At 31.9% G+C, this 19,390-nt stretch overlaps 2 protein-coding genes across 3 annotated transcripts in view; one reads left to right on the top strand and one right to left on the bottom strand.

Moving 5' to 3' along the window:
- The window catches only part of LOC147079082 (uncharacterized), a 566,084-nt gene that overhangs the window by 315,141 nt on the left and 231,553 nt on the right, over positions 1-19,390 (top strand). The gene's annotated exons all lie outside the window — the stretch shown is intronic.
- The window catches only part of hdly (hadley), a 232,384-nt gene that overhangs the window by 145,278 nt on the left and 67,716 nt on the right, over positions 1-19,390 (bottom strand). The gene's annotated exons all lie outside the window — the stretch shown is intronic.

Below are 19,390 nucleotides of genomic sequence, written 5' to 3'. Positions count from 1 at the left end.
TCTCTCAAAGCAATCCACCATTTCAGCTGCTTTTACATTTAGCGTCTATGACTCGCACCCGTAGTGCACACATCAATTCACCAAAATTTCGTCGCAATCGGATGAATGGTATAGGAACGCATATGTCAGACAGACTTTCATTTGTATGTATAAGATATAGTCTATAATCTGCGCGCAAGTGCAAGCAATAAGTTGACAAAGTTTTATCGCAATCGGATGAACGGTATGGCAGCGCATAAAAAAACGAACAAACAAACTAACAAATATTCATTTTTATATTATAGATTATAATCAGGGAATCGATATTGCAAAATTATAAGTATTTTTTTTATATACTAGGGAAATTATCTAAAAGTAGGTAAGATATATCTAAAGTCTTAGAGGTATAGACTTAATACGTGCGTATAAGTTCAAGTAGCGTAGTTATTTATATTTATTAATGTGTATTATTTCAGCATAAGAAACATGATATTAAAATATATTTAGTGGAAACTATACGATCAATCGGAGTATTTTTCTTGATTAATTGTTCTTATGTAAGTATATTATTTTAATGTGTTTTAAAATACGATTTTTAAAAATACTTAATAACATGATACAATAAGATCACAGTGTTTTAAAATTATATAGGGAATCGATATTGCAAAATTATAACTATTATTTTATGTGGTGAACGTGATAACGCAAGTCCACACAGATGTTATCCTACCTAATAACATCCCTCGTTCGCTTCGGATGAATTAGCCACCCCCACTCTCCGTGAAATGGCAGCGTATGTTGGTTGTTCCATTTAAAACAGACCGAGACACGCCGTGGCTTAGATATGACGTACTTTTATCGATGTCCGATATTATACACGATTATAAGATAATTGCATGTAATATACACAGAATAAAATGTTAAACGATGACTAAACAGTATTTAAAAACATACTTTACCTTTTGAAGCAATCAATTAGCTTTTAAAATGCCTTAAAATGCCAAATTTCTATCGGGACACTGAGTGGACGGCATGGGAACGGGCGTAATTTTTTTATCATGGTAAGGGAAAGGTTAAACGACACAAAGTGATTATGCAAACGTCAATACCAGGGGTTCAGCCATTATGAGACATCAATGAACTTACATAGCTGTATAAATAAATAGGTGCTTACATAATTATATTTTAATATTCGTTCATTATCTTTTTTAATCATGTCGCTCTGATAGAATTTAAACATTACAGAATATTTCAAATACACATTATTCACTACAACAATTGTTAGTATATGCTTTGTATTTATGTTATATTTTCTTTCAGTTTTATGTTCTAAGTGTGATTACTGATTTGAGTGATTATCGTGGAAGCGTTAGAATTTAAAACAAATAATATTAAATTCATGAGTTTATAAAATTAACATTTTTATACAAATAAAGGTGGTAGGGAGGTACCATAATTAATAATTAGTATACAATGGCGGTTTTCCATAAAATAGATAAGGCAGTCACTTTGTCAGAAAGTACTAAAATTTGAGATGTATATTTTCTACAGTAACAGTGTAAAAATACAAACAAATAACATGTACCTGGTAACATGACTTCTGCTGTATTTTAAATTTTAACACTTAATGAGGTAAAAGGTTATTGTTCATTATTTCCTGAAATCGTAAAAACATTGAAAACCTCTGATGTGCAATCTGCACATTTTAAATTTGTATTGCAATTTTTCTAGTCAACTAGCATCGGTTTAATTTTTTACCCTGTATACCTATGTGGTATATTATACATATACCGATCGCCTGTCAAAAGCATATTTCAGTTAAAATAATATTTAATTAAAGTATGCATGTTTTTCATTTTGTAACAAAGTTTTTCACCAATAATTATTATTATTCTCGTAGATTTTTTATAATGTATTATATGCATGGCCCTCACATTATGAAGCGGGCCCCAGGTTAGGATGTTTGGCGGGCCCCCCTACCTATCGCTAAGGGTAAAGTCAGTGTGACGCGCTGCAGTAGCGTTATCCAAATTTAATGGTGTATTTTTAGCATTTTTTTATATTTTTAATATGTACATCCATTTGAATTATGGAGTTGTTGACTAACGGCACACAGAAAAAAATTGCATCGTACAACTAAATAGTCTTAATTATTAATATTATGAAAAGGAAATAGCGCCACAGGCGACTTTTGTTACCATTTGAGCAAATTTGTGATCTGTGTTTATCTCGGCATGGTCGGCTCGTCCCGCAGGGCCCCCAGGCTAGAGCCCTGTCAGCCCCCCCCCCCCCCTTGTGGGGGCCATGATGATATGATATGGTATATACCAGGCATGTCCAACTCATCGATCGCGATCGATTTTCATCCCCGCGCTTTAAACTGACTCTTAGTTTCTCCTTAACGTCGCGCAGTGAGCTCTTTTTACAATAAGATAATAGTTTGACGATGAATCTAATAAGTGCCCAAAAGAAGACCAAATTATCATTTTCACAACAAATGTGAAATTGAGTTTTTCTTTGTGATATTGAAAAACATATTATTGTTGTTTAACTTGTGACGCTTCAGTCATCAGTTATAATAACCTAAGTTTGTTGAAAAATGACGAATGTCAATAGGGAAGTAAGGTAGATCACTACCAGTTTTGATAGTGTATGGTAGAATGTCATAGCCAACTTGAAGTTGGACATGCTTGCTATGAGATTCGAGAGATGGGTCACAATAAAAACTTATAGAAGAACAGTAGGTACCTACTATATAAATGTAAAATAAAACAAAGCTAAATATATAAACGTTGTATCTTGGAGTATTCACTATTTTTTTAATTAGTACCATACCTAGTTAAGAGGAAAATTATGACAAAGAAATTACTAGCTTCAGCCTTAGAATGTATAGGCTCCTGGGAAATGCCACAGTTTTAAAGTGCGACACGAGAGCCATTTATTTTCATTAAAATGAGCGTAAAATAGATTTCTTTTTAGAAAATGTTACAATAGAAAAATTGTAATCTAGTTTTAATAATATTACTACTTATACAATTATCATTATTAAACTATATTTTATTTTACAACGTTTTTATTAGCTCGTATTCTTATTTATCCAGTAAAAATCTTGAAATCAATTTTTTACTAACTTCCCGACTAGCCTAGACATTTGAAACTTTTAGAATATATTAAGAACACGATGCCAATGGATTCTTTTAATACTTTTAGCCATCTGTAAGTAGAATTGAATTCATTTTCAGTTAATTCTGTTTTGTATGAAAAGTTATTTCGGCAGAAATCCGTAATCCAATCCACTATTATTGGTTACTAAGGGGGTGGTCCTAGCAAGAAAATTATTAATATATACGTGAGTTACTATGGAAATCAAAATGACATTTCAGTATTCTATATTTGTTTGTTTGTTTGTTTGTTTTTTATTTACTTCATATCAAGTACAGTACACGTTTGAGCATATTGAGCATAATAATTCAACAGAAAATTTAAAAACGCTGTATATAAAAAGTTTTTTTTATCTTGTAATTATTTATTTATATAAAAGATTTAGGAATATTATATATTTCATTAATGAAAATACAAGGAATACAAAAATAAGACAAACTTAATAAAGTATGTCATATTCAATATTTACGCATGTGTCCATAATATGCGTTAAATTTTATCATGCAAACACATCACGGATTCAATATTAATTATATTTGAGGGTATTAAAGTTACTTTGAATTTATTGTTTGATTGCTTGCCCCTCATTAAGTCATAAACTGGCGACTGGCTTTCGTATTTATATTTTATTAAAGTAATATATTATTTTTTAATTTAAATACATATAAGTAATAGGTACTTAATATATAATAATATATTCTTATTAATAATAGAATAAGTCATGAGAACTAATGACAGTCTTACAGTGGAACAGTAGTCCAGCAGTAAAAGTGAAACGATCACAAAAACACACAGGATTTGAGAAAACCACATAAATATTATATTGTGACCTCAACTGAAATCGAACCCGGGTGAGAGCTCAATGCCTTGCGCACTGGACCATGAGTATTTTATTTATTAGTTTTCAAATTATATATTATAAACAGACATTACAGTCTGATTGCCAATACAAAAAAAAACATTATAATTAGGTATAATTATTGTTATTTTTTATCAGAAAACGATTAGTAAATAAATTTTTGATTTTCTGTAATTTCGAGAAAGCAATAAATACAGCAGAAAAAAATTGCGGATCGGTGCTTGGGAAACACTGATCTATACTACTCAAAAAAATTAACTGACTGACTTTTCCATATTCATTTATTCCATCATAACTCAAAAACTACTAAACCAATATTCATGAAACTTGCACAGAGAATACATTACAATGTGCAAATTTAGTAGATATCACTCGATTTAGTAGATGTCCCTCGATATCTCAAAAGGTCTAAAAGTTAGAAGATTAAACTTCTCTAAAATAGTGGACTAGGTAAAATGATCAAATAGCAGCGCTTGAGTGATAAGGTGAGGGATGGGTAGAGGTACACACGCCTAAATAAAAAAATGCACCTACACAAGAGTAGATAAAGATCTATACTTATTACCTATTATTCACATCTCAATTAAAAACCGCAAAGGTGGTCACCACGAATATTAGCGAAGACTGAGATAATATCGTCGGTGTTTTGTAAAAAGGGCGAATTAACCAAAATACTATTTTACAGGAGCTTTTGACATTTATTTATTAATTACCTGTGGATAATATAAATTTCTAACAAGTTTATAATAAATAAAGCTTAAAAGAATACTGTCCGTATAATAGGCATTATAATATGATATTTGAAATGGCCTGATATGTCACATTCGCTGTTTATTCATAATACATACTAGATGGATATTCGCCCTTACGAGTATCGTTTTTAAGTTGGAGTTATGCCGTTTTTACACAACAAAGCTAATGAGGTGCATGTTGTTTATTTATTAAAATCTCGATTTCGCCAAAATGGTTGATTCGCCCTTTTTACAAATATTTTACGATATTTCATATGCATCGTTATTAGTAAATTTCGGTGTGATTAGTATTGTACAGGTTGCTTAAGAGCGTACATATGTGAAACGGCAAATAATTTGCAACAGTATGTGGAACGAAATTTCGCAGTCGTCGCCAATCGGAGAGCGATAGTCGACATGTTCGCACGTCAATTTGTTTTGTAATGGCGTCGGAGGAATATATTGTCAAATCGTGTAAAGATGACTAAAAAACGTTCCGCATGTACTTGAAAAAGAAAACATGTCAATGAATATACTATTATTATTACGAATATAATAATAAATATGACATTAAAAGGACGCATGTTGAATTTTTATGATAAATTATATTTCGTTCGGCTCGCGTCATTTGCACGATCCACGCATCGCCTAGTCACGATCTTTTTAGACCATTCCTCAGTTGAAGTATAGCCTTAATTTGTATAGAACATTGATTGAAATCCATGCATGATCCCAGTACAAATATTTATGTATAAATTAAATATACAATAAAAAAATATATTACGAATGTATTAACATACCAGATTGTATCAGGGCTGCAGAATAATAAATATTATGAAGATAAGATTTGTGTGATTCCATAACGTTGCCTGGGCCCAGAAATATATCAGGCTCGTAGGAAAGTAATGCGATGTAAGAAATCACAGGTGCCATGGGAGACGTCACACTTTTCAAACGAGGCGAGCGAGGGCAAATCGCTCGGCAGAGGAAATTGAGTTGCCGATTGGAATTACGTCCTCGAAACGGAAGTTATCTCTTGCCGTCGACGAATTAGTTCTGCCCGTTCGCTCTCTATCGGGCTGAAATATAAATTCTGAAATGAACCTATATTGTATGCAGATAACTAGATAACTATCTACTATAACTAGATAGATTATGCCCTCTTGATACCTCCTATATGCGGGCCAACATCATATGCGCTCCTGATCAAATATTATGATTAATGTTTGATTAACGCAATGGATATTTGTTCCGTTCTAATGTTGAAATTCAATAACACTCGATAATTAAGCAGATAACTAATTCACATATTATGCACCATTAATATTTAAAAAAAAAAACGGTTAAAATATTAAATTCCATAATTTTATAGATTGTAGAAATACATTATATCTATTTAATATTATATATGTATATGATTATAATAAAATTCAGTACAGAATTAATATTACACCTTGAAAATTATTGAATATGTTTTTAGAACTTTGGAAACTTTATCAATAGTTATAATATAGTGTTACAAACATATTCTTCAATGATGTAAAAATGTAGTGATTAATATAGGTATCTGCAAGGTTAATAAAATTTATTAACCTTGCAGATATATTAATCACTACCTTTACTCCAGACGGGGTAGGAGTTTTTCAGCTTCATTTTAATATAATATATTATTATAATATTATTTGGGTTATTATGTTTTCGTTCGGTTCGATGTTCTGTGCTCGAGCTGTTTTTCAATGATAAAACATTGTTTCGTCACTTTTTTCTAATGCTGCAAATGACTAATTATTATTAATCCACAATCTGGTTTGAGAGATTTTTATCTTCTCTTTTGATTCTGGTGTAATTCGCATATTATCATGCACTCACTTGGAAGGTATAATCATTTTCAATGTTACATTGAAGTACGAAGTGTTTTATCATATAATATCAACATTTCCAGAATTCACACAGTACATAACTAAATTTGATATTAAAATAAGTATACGCAAGACATTTTAAAATATTAATGTAAAATGGTATTATTTATTATTACTTAACAAAAATGATATCGCAGATGCCACAGATACTAATTAATTCGCATGAGTCATATTATGTGGACTAATTGATCAATTAGGAGATACGTATGTGTTTTCTGAGGTTTTTCAAACAATATGTAATTTCAATAAATTATATTTACGCTTCACCTCTATAAGATAAGTGCCAGAGGATTGGAGCGGACTCTTTTTTGAGTTCCTCTGCTCCGGTACCTAATAATCTTGCTCCAATTCCGCTTCAGGATCTGCTCCGCTCCGGGTAAATATAATTTTAATAGGTATAATATGTACTTATAAAATTTTTAAAAAATAAGTAGTTTTAAAACACTGTGTATTATTCCTCATTTTCAATAATATATCTAACAAAACTGACAGCAAATCGTCTTTCATTATCTGCCTCTTCTCACTTAGAATTAATCTTAGTGCTGAAAATAATCTCTCGACACTCGCTTGGGTAATGGGTATACTGGGTACGGCTCGAGATGCCGCTTGAATTCGTCTTCGTGTCAAATATAATATTTTCATTGGATTTTAGGACGAAAATGTAATAAAAAAAAAACACCCAGAGTATTGGAGCACTACAAATTTTCGGTGGTCCAGGTAAAACCCTATTGCTCCACTGCTCCGTGCTTCTAACTAAGGTATCAAGATTTTTTCTTTCTTATAGCTTCAATATTTGCGTAGTCTATTTTATTTTATACAGTAGTTTTCCATCAATAATTGACATTTTACATTATGAAGACTTCAGCAAACTGGTTAAGCAACTAAGAAATGTAAATTGGTTTGCAATATACGTAGATGGTATGTGACTAGGTATCTATAATTAATTATAAAGGACAATCTTATGGTACGTTTACATTTGACACTAATATCGTCATATTTATGTATGACACCATATTCACTTAAGTGTAAACAGTAAGTATATTTGTATCTGCCACTTATTTTGCGTGTGTCGACTCTCACCTACCACTTATTCAATCTACTTATATACGCAAATGTAAACACCGCGTATTCGACAAGTTCGAACTTGGAGCGATATATCACCGAAGTTGGACCACCGTCTACTTTTATGTCAAGTACCTGACACAATATTCGTAGTTTGACAGGTACCTAGTGAATTGCATATGTATATTTCTAAAACAACGGACAATCAATAATCATAGGTACACCATGAATGTATGCCCAACGTTTACGTTAATAAATGTACTGTAGCGATCTGTCAAAAATCATAGACAATGAGAAATAAATCGGATGTGCCGTGTTCTATGGATTTTGTTCGAAAATAAAATATCGCTTGTTCTCGGCACATACGATTAATTCTGATGCACTCTGTGAAGAAAAAATGCGCTTCAAATGGTATTACCTAATTCATTTTGGCCCACACCTGCACTCGTATTAGGTACGATAATATTATATTGAATATGCAATGACGATCAAGTGCTAGATATCGCAATGTTACTGTTAATCGTTCTTCTACGCATTTCTGAATTGTGTGTCTTGTTTTTTGGCAAAAGGTCCAATCTTGCAAACTAAAGTTCACAAATTGAGTTGGATCTTCGATTTTAAGCTCTGACATTAAACGGAAGGCACCTAGTTCTTCTCGTCGCTGAATCCATTCCCGCACCCATCTAGACCATTTTTTCCTCCTTTTTGTTGCCAAAAGACTTAAAATAATAACACTCGCTGCTTTCTTTTTTAACATTCCCATATTGACAACTGACATAACGTTTTTGAGAAGTATACAAAATAAGTGTCCGAATAAATTACAATATCATATGTAAACACCGCATACATTTATTCCAATGTTGCCATTGAATAAAGTGTCGAGACTTTATTTCAACGAGAAGTATACCAGAATTTTATGTCAGATTCATGCAAGTGTAAACAGTAAATGAAATTTTATGTCCGACACATAAAATAAGTATAACGGTATAAGTGTCAGATGTAAACGTACCATTACAACGTTACAACGTCTAAAATACTACAGGACTTTTTACTAAGCAGTGACTGCATACCTAAGAATTAATATGCCACACCAGGGATTGCAACACCGGTATTCCGAAAGCCCGTTATTCATTGATACCGAAATACCGGTTTTAAAATATAAAATACAGGTATTTTCGATATTAAGGAAGCAGATAAATTAAAAATACTGCGTATATCTTAAATAATTGAATCACACGATAAAAGTGAAACAATAACAAAAAACTCCACCACATATTTATTGTAGGGCCGAAAAACTATCGACTTTTGTTTTGGACGGAATTTGGCAAGCGAAAAAAAATATCTGTCGTTTTCGGCTTAGGAAAGTTGACGTCACTAGAAAAAGAATTAGGGTGCAGTGCAAGAATTGTCTTGACATATTTTTAACGAATATCGTTATTTATACCGGTATTTAAAATGTAATATCGAAAAACCGGAACTGATATTATTTACATACGGTAGTGCGATCCCTATGCTACACATAGCAACAAAATATTATTTAGAAATTACCATACCGTGGAATAAATAACCTTTTCGTACAAAAGACAAACCGAAAGAGCACGTTGTTTCGAAACCTCAATTTTTATTCTTATGTTTAGAAGCGAACGTACAATCATCTATCTACTTATAGGTAAATAGATAGGTAAAATACCATTGGAGTCTTGGCATATTTTTTAGATACGTAGCTATCAATTTGTCATAATAATGAGTGAATAAATAATATTATGAAATTGTATCATTGATAAGAAAATAATATGTAGGCACCTATCTATGTGTATATTTCATGTATTTGTCTGTAGTAGATAATAATAATATATTATTTTATATAAGTAGGTCATCATATTTACATGACAAAAATACGGTGCATTTACAATATTTTTTTTCATTGGCTCTACGGTCTGGTGTAGTCTTGGCCACCTAACGAACAGATTCCATTGTGGATTTTTTTACGAAAAATGGATGTTAGCCACATGTTCAACCTGTTGGGTCTATGCTTTGTGTTCAAATACACATTCAAAAACAAGATGTGAATTTTTGCGAGACCTGGAATCTGAACCTGAGAACCTCGACTTACCATGCGGATACGTTAGAAGTCAGTCACTGCGGGCGGGGATTAGTTACCTATATGCGAATCAACAACCCAAGCCGTGTCAGTATATAATAGATCGGCGAAATTAAATCATGGCCCCCATAAGGGGAGGGAGGGCTGACATGGCTCTAGCCTAGGGGCCCGGGTTCTGGGGGGCCCGGCGTGGCGGGTCGACCACATAATTGAGATAAACACACATTTTAAATATACCCTAATAGTAAAAAAATTCGCCTGTGAGGCTATTTTACTTCGGGGTTACTGCCATTTTAAAACATAAGTATGGTTGTGCGATGCAATTTTTGGATATTGCGTGTTGATACTCGACAACTCCATAATTAGATGTGTTAAAAATCGCTAAAAACACACTGAATTTTTATTGACCTCGAACATCATTTAGAAAACTAACAAATGCAAATTAACACGTTAATTACAAAGTTAATTAAAAGGGCCCGTTAGCATTGTGTTATATCCATTTCCCGTATTGTCACCCAATCAATATCCAATTATCGCAAACTCGATATAAAAAATCTGACTCGATTATAAAAGTCATTTCCTAAATATTCTTTTCAAGATATTATTTTGATTGTGAGTACTTCAATAAAGAGTGGATAATAATGAATTTGGAATGCCACTCCAACGTAACTTCACGGACTGTCAGTATCTCAGTCTCTGTGTCGCTCCGCAAACCATCTCATACACCGAGCCTCGGACTTCGGACCAGTAACAAACTCGGGTAACATGACTATTGTAACATACTCTTGCACTGACTGTTTACGCTGCGATAAAAACTCGCTCCTCCATCAATCGGAGCAACCACCAAATCTCGACTACAAGGAGACCACCAAAAATAATATCATGTTTGAATATTCAACCAATATTCAAATTTACGTAGGTAATTTACTTATACCGATACGATATTTCGCCATACTTATACTAATACATAATATATTCCTTAAATATCGGGGGCGGTCCGGATCCTTTTACTGTGCATTTTGAGTATTAATATAATGATTTATCTTAAATGCCAAGTATCATTAAACATAATCATTTTTACAATAATTTAATTATACAACTCCATTAAATATGCTGAATTATTGACTGATTTATCCATAATATTATAAATTGAGTAGGTACAATATGTAATAAATTAATAGAATATTATCCAGTGCAATTATGAAACTATTATAAAATGTATTATTACCAAGTAAATATAAACTCAATTAGATCGATCGATAACATTATGAAAAAAAATATTAATAACAAAGATTAATCACAGCAAAGAATATAAGTTTTGATCAAGTTTGTCAAACTAAAACTTGTTCTTTTTGTCCACAGGTAAAATGCTGCTTGCTAAAGTGAAGATTTTAAATATGGGAAAGAGAAGCGAAACTTATTATATCAACAAAATTACCTGTCAAAGTAAGGTAAGGTAGGCTTTTTTAAATTATAGGTATTATGTCAATACTTATCTAATATGTACAGTACCCACCTAGTTGATTGTTGATTTATTTGTATAAATTTAGTATAAGTACTTACTTAATTTTAAATCTATGTCAACGTCATGTACCTAAATGTTATTTTAATTTTAAATTACATACTTTTTTTTATTACGATCGCTAGCCTATTAAAATGTTAATGGATTATGTTGGTTCACAATATTATAAGGAAATCCTTGTTTACTGATAATATTAATATCATTTAAACGAATTGGTACTTTGAATTATTACAAACTTTAAAATATTGGGAGAGGCTGTGAACTAAATAAAAATATCTGAAAGGTTATTTATATCAGATATCCACAGAGTTCGGCTCAGTACAAAATGTTAAATGTATTGTTTAGTGATATATCTGAGACATTTCGATACAAAGATCATTGTTAGGCGTGAAGAAAAAATATTTCATGATATCCTATTTCGTAAATAAACACTTAACTGATTTTTTTTAAATACATATTTTGATGGTTATAACCTTGATATTTGAAGCTTTCTGTGAAAATTTGCATAATATTATTAATGCGGTTGCCCTTCATACAAGGATATGATTTTTTACTTAAACCTTAGCGATGATGCCCACAGACGCGTCGGGCGCGCGAAGTCGGCGAATGCAGTGTTTATTCATAACCATAATCACACGTCTCTTCCCGCGCATTACCCTTCACCTATGTTATAAGCGGCCCAAGCAGCACAAAATAAATATTATTACAGCGCCTCTCATAACAAAGCAATAAAAATATTATATTATTTCGGGGCTTGTAATTAAAATTTACTACGACATTCTTCAACCAGCGATAAACTGAACACGCAATAAAATAAAACAATGACTTCTCTGTAATTGAATAATTGCTTTCCGCCCGTCGATCGACAATGCCTCGCGCAGCGTGTTTTTGCTCGCTGTGGTCAATGAATGGACTCCATTGTAATTTCTTTCATTCGTATCGCCGAGAAGCGGTGATTCGCGAAAAAACGATGATTCATGCGGCGCGCGCGTATAATGCGTCGCCATATCCAGTGGGCGCTGGCGTATTTGATTACGTTGTATTTTCAATGATTTATGCGCCACTTGTAGAAATTTTGCGCGAGTGCGGCGCCTGACGCGTTCTGTGGGCACCATCGCTTAGGCATAAAGCCCATTGACGCAGCGAGTGCGGCGCTCGCGCAAAATTTCTACAAGTGGCGCGTAAATCAACGAAAATACAACGTAATCAAATACGCCAGCGCCCACTGGATTTCACGACGCATTATACGCGCACGCCGCATGAATCATCGTTTTTTCGCGAATCACCGCTTCTCGGCGATACGAATGAAAGAAAATACAATGGAGTCCATTCATTGAACACGGCTACCAAAATTACGCTGCTCGAGGCGTTGTCGATGGACGGGCGAAAAGCAATTATTTGATAACAGAGAATCATTGTTTAATTTTATTGCGTGTTCAGTTTATCGCTGGTTGAATAATGTCGTCGTAAATTTTAATTACAAGCCTCGAAATAATATAATATTTTTATTGCTTTGTTATGAGAGGCGCTGTAATAATATTTATTTTGTGCTGCTTGGGCCGCATATTACATAGGTGAAGGGTAATGCGCGGGAAGAGACGTGTGATTATGGTTATGAATAAACACTGCATTCGCCGACTTCGCCCGCTCGACGCGTTCTGTGAGCGCTATCGCTTAGGCATAAAGCCCATTGACGCAGCGAGTGCGGCGCTCGCGCAAAATTTCTACAAGTGGCGCGTAAATCATCAAAAATACAACGTAATCAAATACGCCAGCGCCCACTGGACTTAACGATGCCTTGCGCGCCGCCTGCCGCATGAGTCACCGTTTTTCGCTTCTCGGCGATACGATTTAATGAAAATACAAAGAAGTCCATTCATTGAACACGGCTACCAAAATTACGCTGCTTGAGGCGTCGTCGATCGACGGGCCAAAAGCAATTATTTAATAACAGAGAACCCATTGTTTTATTTTATTCCGTGTCATTATATTTCGCTGGTTGAATAATGTCGTCGTAAATATTTATTACAAGCCCCGAAATAATATAATATTTTTATTGCTTTGTTATGAGAGACGCTGTAAAAATAATTGTTTTGTGCTGCTTGGGCCGCTTATTACATAGGTGAAGGGTAATGCGCGGCGAGAGACGTGTGATTATGGTTATGAATACGCCGACTTCGCCCGCTCGACGCGTTCTGTGGGCACCATCGCTTAGTAACATAATATTATTAATAATAATAGATCCATATAAGTACACAATATTTAATCAGTTTATTTCATATAACGATTTACCTACATACCTAAGTGAGTTTTTACAACGATTGCCGAAATGAATTTATTACTCGCCTAGGCTACGATCAATAATTCAGTTCTGTGGAATAATGGCAATTCGTTCAACAGATTATTATGAATTATTCATAATGTAGGAATGGAGCAGTAATGATCAATTAATACTTGGTATTAACTATATTAGTAGCAGGATATTTTATATTGGTACACAATGAATATAATTTAAATAGTGAATTAAATCTATACCGTAGTTTGTACGAAAACACAATTTGCAATAAGAATTGGCAGATACCATTAGGTCGAATAATGAATAACGAAAAATTATTTAAGGCTATTATACTTCAGCTGAGGCATGGTCTAAAAAATCGTGACTATGCGACGCGCAGATTGTTCAAATGACGCGTGCCGAACAAAACATAATCTGTCATAAAAATTCAACATGTGTCCATTTAATGTTATATTAGTAATAATAATAATATATTCGTTGAGATGTTTTCTTTTTCGAGTACATTCGTAACGATTTTCAGTCATCTTTACACGATATAAGAATATATTCCTCGCAGTTCTAAAATATTATGATTTATACATATTTACAAAGGTCACCACTCAACATAATAAATGCAGGTAGGTACTTCAGATTGCTATAAAATTGTGTTTTAATCAGATTTTAATAGTTATATTCATTGATAAGTACTTCTTTGTTTCTAAAATATGTGTTGCCGAATGCCGGTATTAATACCGGTATTCAATAATAAATACCGAAATACCGGTATTGATATATTCATTCGGTAATGCCCTAATCAAACTGGCATTACAGAGCAATTAAGAAAAACAACGACTTTGACAAAGAGCTAATCGATTAAAATTCTATTCGGCATTAATGCTTTTCTATAATTTTTAATCGACCTGATGGTTTCGGCCAATTTTTCTTCGTATAAATTACAAGCAACCATTCGTCGTTGGTCAAAATTTTGCACATAATTGGGATACTATGTTTACTTCAATATCTTGTCAAATGAATGTAAGACTATCTTATCGTGAGTTAGAAATCAGTTTGTCTGCAAGATCGTGACATTTGTCTGTTGGAGTTTACTCAACTTTCATCGACGGAAAGTAGCGTTCATTATGAAAGTGATACAGATGTATTTAACTCGAGAATATCACGAAAGGAACATCAAACGTGCAATACTTGTATAATATTATTAATATGTATAGTGAATAAGCATTGGACACAAATTCTCACGACACTAAACCGATATAAAACAAACGCACGACGTCTTGGACTATATTAATTTAATTGTATGTTTTATGTATATTGTTTTAAGATTCAATACAGTATTATATATTAAACCATTTCTTTTATTCAACGAAGTATTCACAAGATTTTGAGAATGTAACATTCCATACATTGAACATACATAACCTCAGAAAAAATCCACGGGTTTGAACCCGTATAACCACTGGTATCGCGCCAACTGTGCATTAACCAATTATGCTACGAGCCTCTAATTGCTACAATTTAAACTAGTAGGTCATACATGAAATGTTAATCAAATAACGTTATTATTGACTATCGGTTTTTGTGTATTAAATCAAGGAATATTAATAACCTTAATCACAAACCGACACGCCCGGCTCTCGCCAAATATTTTAGTTATGACATCTACTTGTATTTGCTAACATTTTTTTATAACCCATGGTTTACTTAAGTAAATACTGAATATGTTTCCTTCTCACATTATCTGGTCAAAGAATAATTAGAGTACATAGGTAGGTACTAACACCAACTAACTTATGACGAAAAAATGTCCGATTTTCGCTCATAAAATTAGATTGCTTTTCAGATTTAGTATTGCCCTCTTTGAAATGTCGCGTTCATAAAATAATGTAATATTTTTCCGCGTGCATTCAATTTGTATACTAACTATTTTTATTAAAACATTCCACCCCTTCTCTCGTGCGATTCCGCACTGTTTTCGTCCGAAGCAAGAGGGCGGTTTGTTAGTACCTATTCCCTTATTGACAATGAATATATTTTTTTCAAAAATAATGTAGGTATTATTAAGTAATACCTTGTTTCATTTAAAAATGCTATCTCAAAAATTTTGTATAAATAGATATATAATGTATTTACTTATACATATATATTAATTCTTTTATTTTTTATGTTACTTTTTTATTTTTCTTTTTTATCTTTTGTATATTATTTAATTATTCATTATTCTTCCTCATTTTTCTCATTTTTTCTTAAGTAATCTTCTCATGTAATTTCTTTATATTTATGTTATTTTACTCTCTATCTTCTTAGGCTTAACTATATTATAATGTATATCCCTTACAGACCCTGCACTCACTCTTGTGAGGGTCACTTTAGTATGGAATAAATAATTATTTTGGTAATGTATGTGATTTGGCCCTGGCTCACATGAAAGTGAGTGTAGTTGGCAGAGTAAAAACAGTCATCCTTAATTCTACACGTGCGTCAGTTGGCGACACTGGAACATTGCAAAGTGACATTTTGACAGCACTGTGTAAGGAGCATTCTGTGTGAGTACTTTATTGATTTTATTACCAAAAAATTGTTCCCAATGATATTTTTGGGATGAATAATGTAATAAACATATCCTGCAACATATTTAACTAGTTTTTGAAGTCATAACTATTAATTTATTATGTTTTTGACATGTTCAATCTTGTGACTCACGTTTGTGAGCGCCAGGTCTCAACAGTCACTAAATTACCAATTTTCATCTTTTTACTCATTAGGAATTTCATATTATTTGAAGATTAAAGAACTTAATTATATTGATTTATGTTGTTATACATGTTGTTTATATTTATTATATTTATTTTAAGTTTCAAAATGGAAAATATTGAAGCTGATAAATAATTTAATAGGAAATGGAGATAATTCCGATGTTGAGTAAAAAGACGATGATGAGAATGATTTTGATTACATTCCGCCAACTATCGACAAAGATGACTCATCAGATTCGAATTTTGACACCGATGGTAATTTGTGAAACTCAGATGTAGCACCACAACCATCCACTACAACCATAGGTTTTATTCTTGTACATCAATTTTATTAGTAATTTCTAACTAATTAATATTGTATTTAATATATATTGTTATAATTGTTCATTGTGCCCCATATTAAAAATAAAAAAATGTCTCAAAATCGTAAAAAACAGTTCTTTACATTTTACATTTCAACTTTCCATTCCTATTATTGTAGTGTTTGAGACCCGACCATCACAAATGTGAGGGTCGCTTTTTCTAAATAACGAAGAAAGTAAAAAAAAAAAATATTTTTGATTTCTTCAAACCCATTTTAGATATGTTTTAAAGAGAAAACCGTTAAAAGTATTCAATTTTAGGCTTGGGTCTGTAAGGGATATATGGAAACTTTGCTGGTTGCATTACCTTTTTATTATTATATTATAAATTTCTGTAATCAATATGTAACTGTTTGTTTTCCTTAATAAATAAAATAATAAAAAAAAAAAAAAACACGTATACCTACATTCTATTTTTTTTTACAAATTTCGATAAAAATAAACGATTAAATTCCAATCCCAATAATATTAAATTCACAGCAAGGTCCCTACTTAATTGAAGCCCACGTGACAAATTTTAATTATTATGAATAAATGTAAATAATATATTATACAAAGTGAGACAGAATTTGCGTAAATGTTCGCTCAGGTAACAGTATAGAATACAAATTACGTTCTTTCTGACACGCGTATCTTAAGGGGGGACATGCTCGTCGAAGGTCAAAATTGAGTTTTTATTGTATTTTCAAACCATGATCCTGGACACTTCTTAAACGTTGTAGATAATCTATTTTTATAATTTTGAAGCCTTATTATCCTTTATAGTTATTTTAAACATTTGATGACTGCATGAAGTATTTTTGTTACATAAAATAGTATTCTTTTAAACCTCTCGCTCTAATGTTTTAGAATATAGTCATATTTCGGTACATAACTGTGCAGTGGTGTTAAGATTTTTTACATTTATTAATTTTTAAACGCATTTATAAAACCATTAGTATAATTTATTACGAGATAATTTTTGTAAAATATTCACGATAAAAAAATATTTTGATAATCTCTGTGATCCCAAATTTGACAAGAATTAGGCATTTTATTATTCAAAAAATCGGCAAGATTAACACATTTTAAGATGATTCTAAAGATATTTATTATAAGCTATGTCTTTGACCATTCAAGTGTGATAAAAATCTTATGAATAACGATTGCTTTATAATAATTATTGACCTAAGAATAAGGTAGTGTTTTTTTGAAATACACCATTTCTTTTGTCATTTTCTAGTGGTTAAGCTACAACATACGGCCGTAGCCATAAAATGACAAACTATAATTAAAGTAGGGAGTAAAATTATGTTAACGCGCGTGTTTGAACATGTACCTAACCGAATTTTTTTTATTTTTTTTTTAAACGGTACATGTTCAAACACGCGCGTCAATATCATTTTACTCCCTACTTCAATTATAGTTTGTCAATTTATGGCTACGGCAGTATGTTGTAGCTTAACCACTGGAGAATGACAAAAGAAATGGCGTATTTCAAAAAAACACTACCTTATTCTTAGGTCAATAATTATTATAAAGCAATCATTATTCATAAAATGTTTATCAAACTTGAATGGTCAAAGACATAGCTTATAATAAATATCTTTAGAATTATCTTCAAATGTGTTAATCTTGGCGATTTTTTGAATAATAAAATGCCTAATTCTTGTCAAATTTGGGATCACAGAGATTATCAAAATATTTTTTTATCGTGAATATTTTACAAAAATTATCTCGTAATAAATTATGCTAATGGTTTTATAAATGCGTTTAAAAATTAATAAATGTAAAAAATCTTAACACCACTGCACAGTTATGTACCGAAATATGACTATATTCTAAAACATTAGAGCGAGAGGTTTAAAAGAATACTATTTTATGTAACAAAAATACTTCATGCAGTCATCAAATGTTTAAAATAACTATAAAGGATAATAAGGCTTCAAAATTATATAAATAGATCATCTACAACGTTTTAGGAGTGTCCATGATCATGGTTTGAAAATACAATAAAAACTCAATTTTTACCTTCGACGAGCATGTCCCCCCTTAAGAATGTTTTTTTAATTATGTAGGCATATGAAAATTCAGTCAAGAAAGAAGTATGTTTCCAATACTAATTGTCTTACATTATTTCATAGATAATTAATTGTATTATAATTTCGAGCGGTTGATGAAATTTTCAAGGCTCCATCTATACGAGATATGTTTTTAAATGAATACAGATATTGTATCAAAACGATTGATTTATTCAATTCTATTCACGGAAGATGATCTATGTATGCTGTAATTTATCAAATAACTTTATGCAAAACAGTTAATTCTTCATGACAACCGTGACTCTGTTTCTTGTCAGCAATATAATTGAATATAAATAATTCAGGAACGCTTGTTGTCACTAATGCAAATTCTGTTTTAGTAATTGTTTTGTAATAATTTCGTTTGTAATATTTTGCATTATAAATTCTTAATATTATGCACGTGTGTGAAATTATTATATTATGATCTGTGACTATATCAAATTTACGGTACTTAATTACGGTAATTAAATAATGTTAGACATACATAATTTTGAAAAAACTTCTGAGAATATAATATATTATAGCCAATAGAAAAAATCTTTTTGAAAAAAAGTACGACACCCCGCAGAAATCGAACCTACACC

The sequence above is a fragment of the Rhyacophila brunnea genome, unplaced genomic scaffold (genome assembly GCF_057557595.1).
Source record: "Rhyacophila brunnea isolate RB1 unplaced genomic scaffold, BYU_Rbru_1.0 scaffold_10, whole genome shotgun sequence".
Classification (NCBI taxonomy): Eukaryota; Metazoa; Arthropoda; class Insecta; order Trichoptera; family Rhyacophilidae; genus Rhyacophila; species Rhyacophila brunnea.
This window is presented reverse-complemented; position numbering and strand designations above follow the sequence as displayed.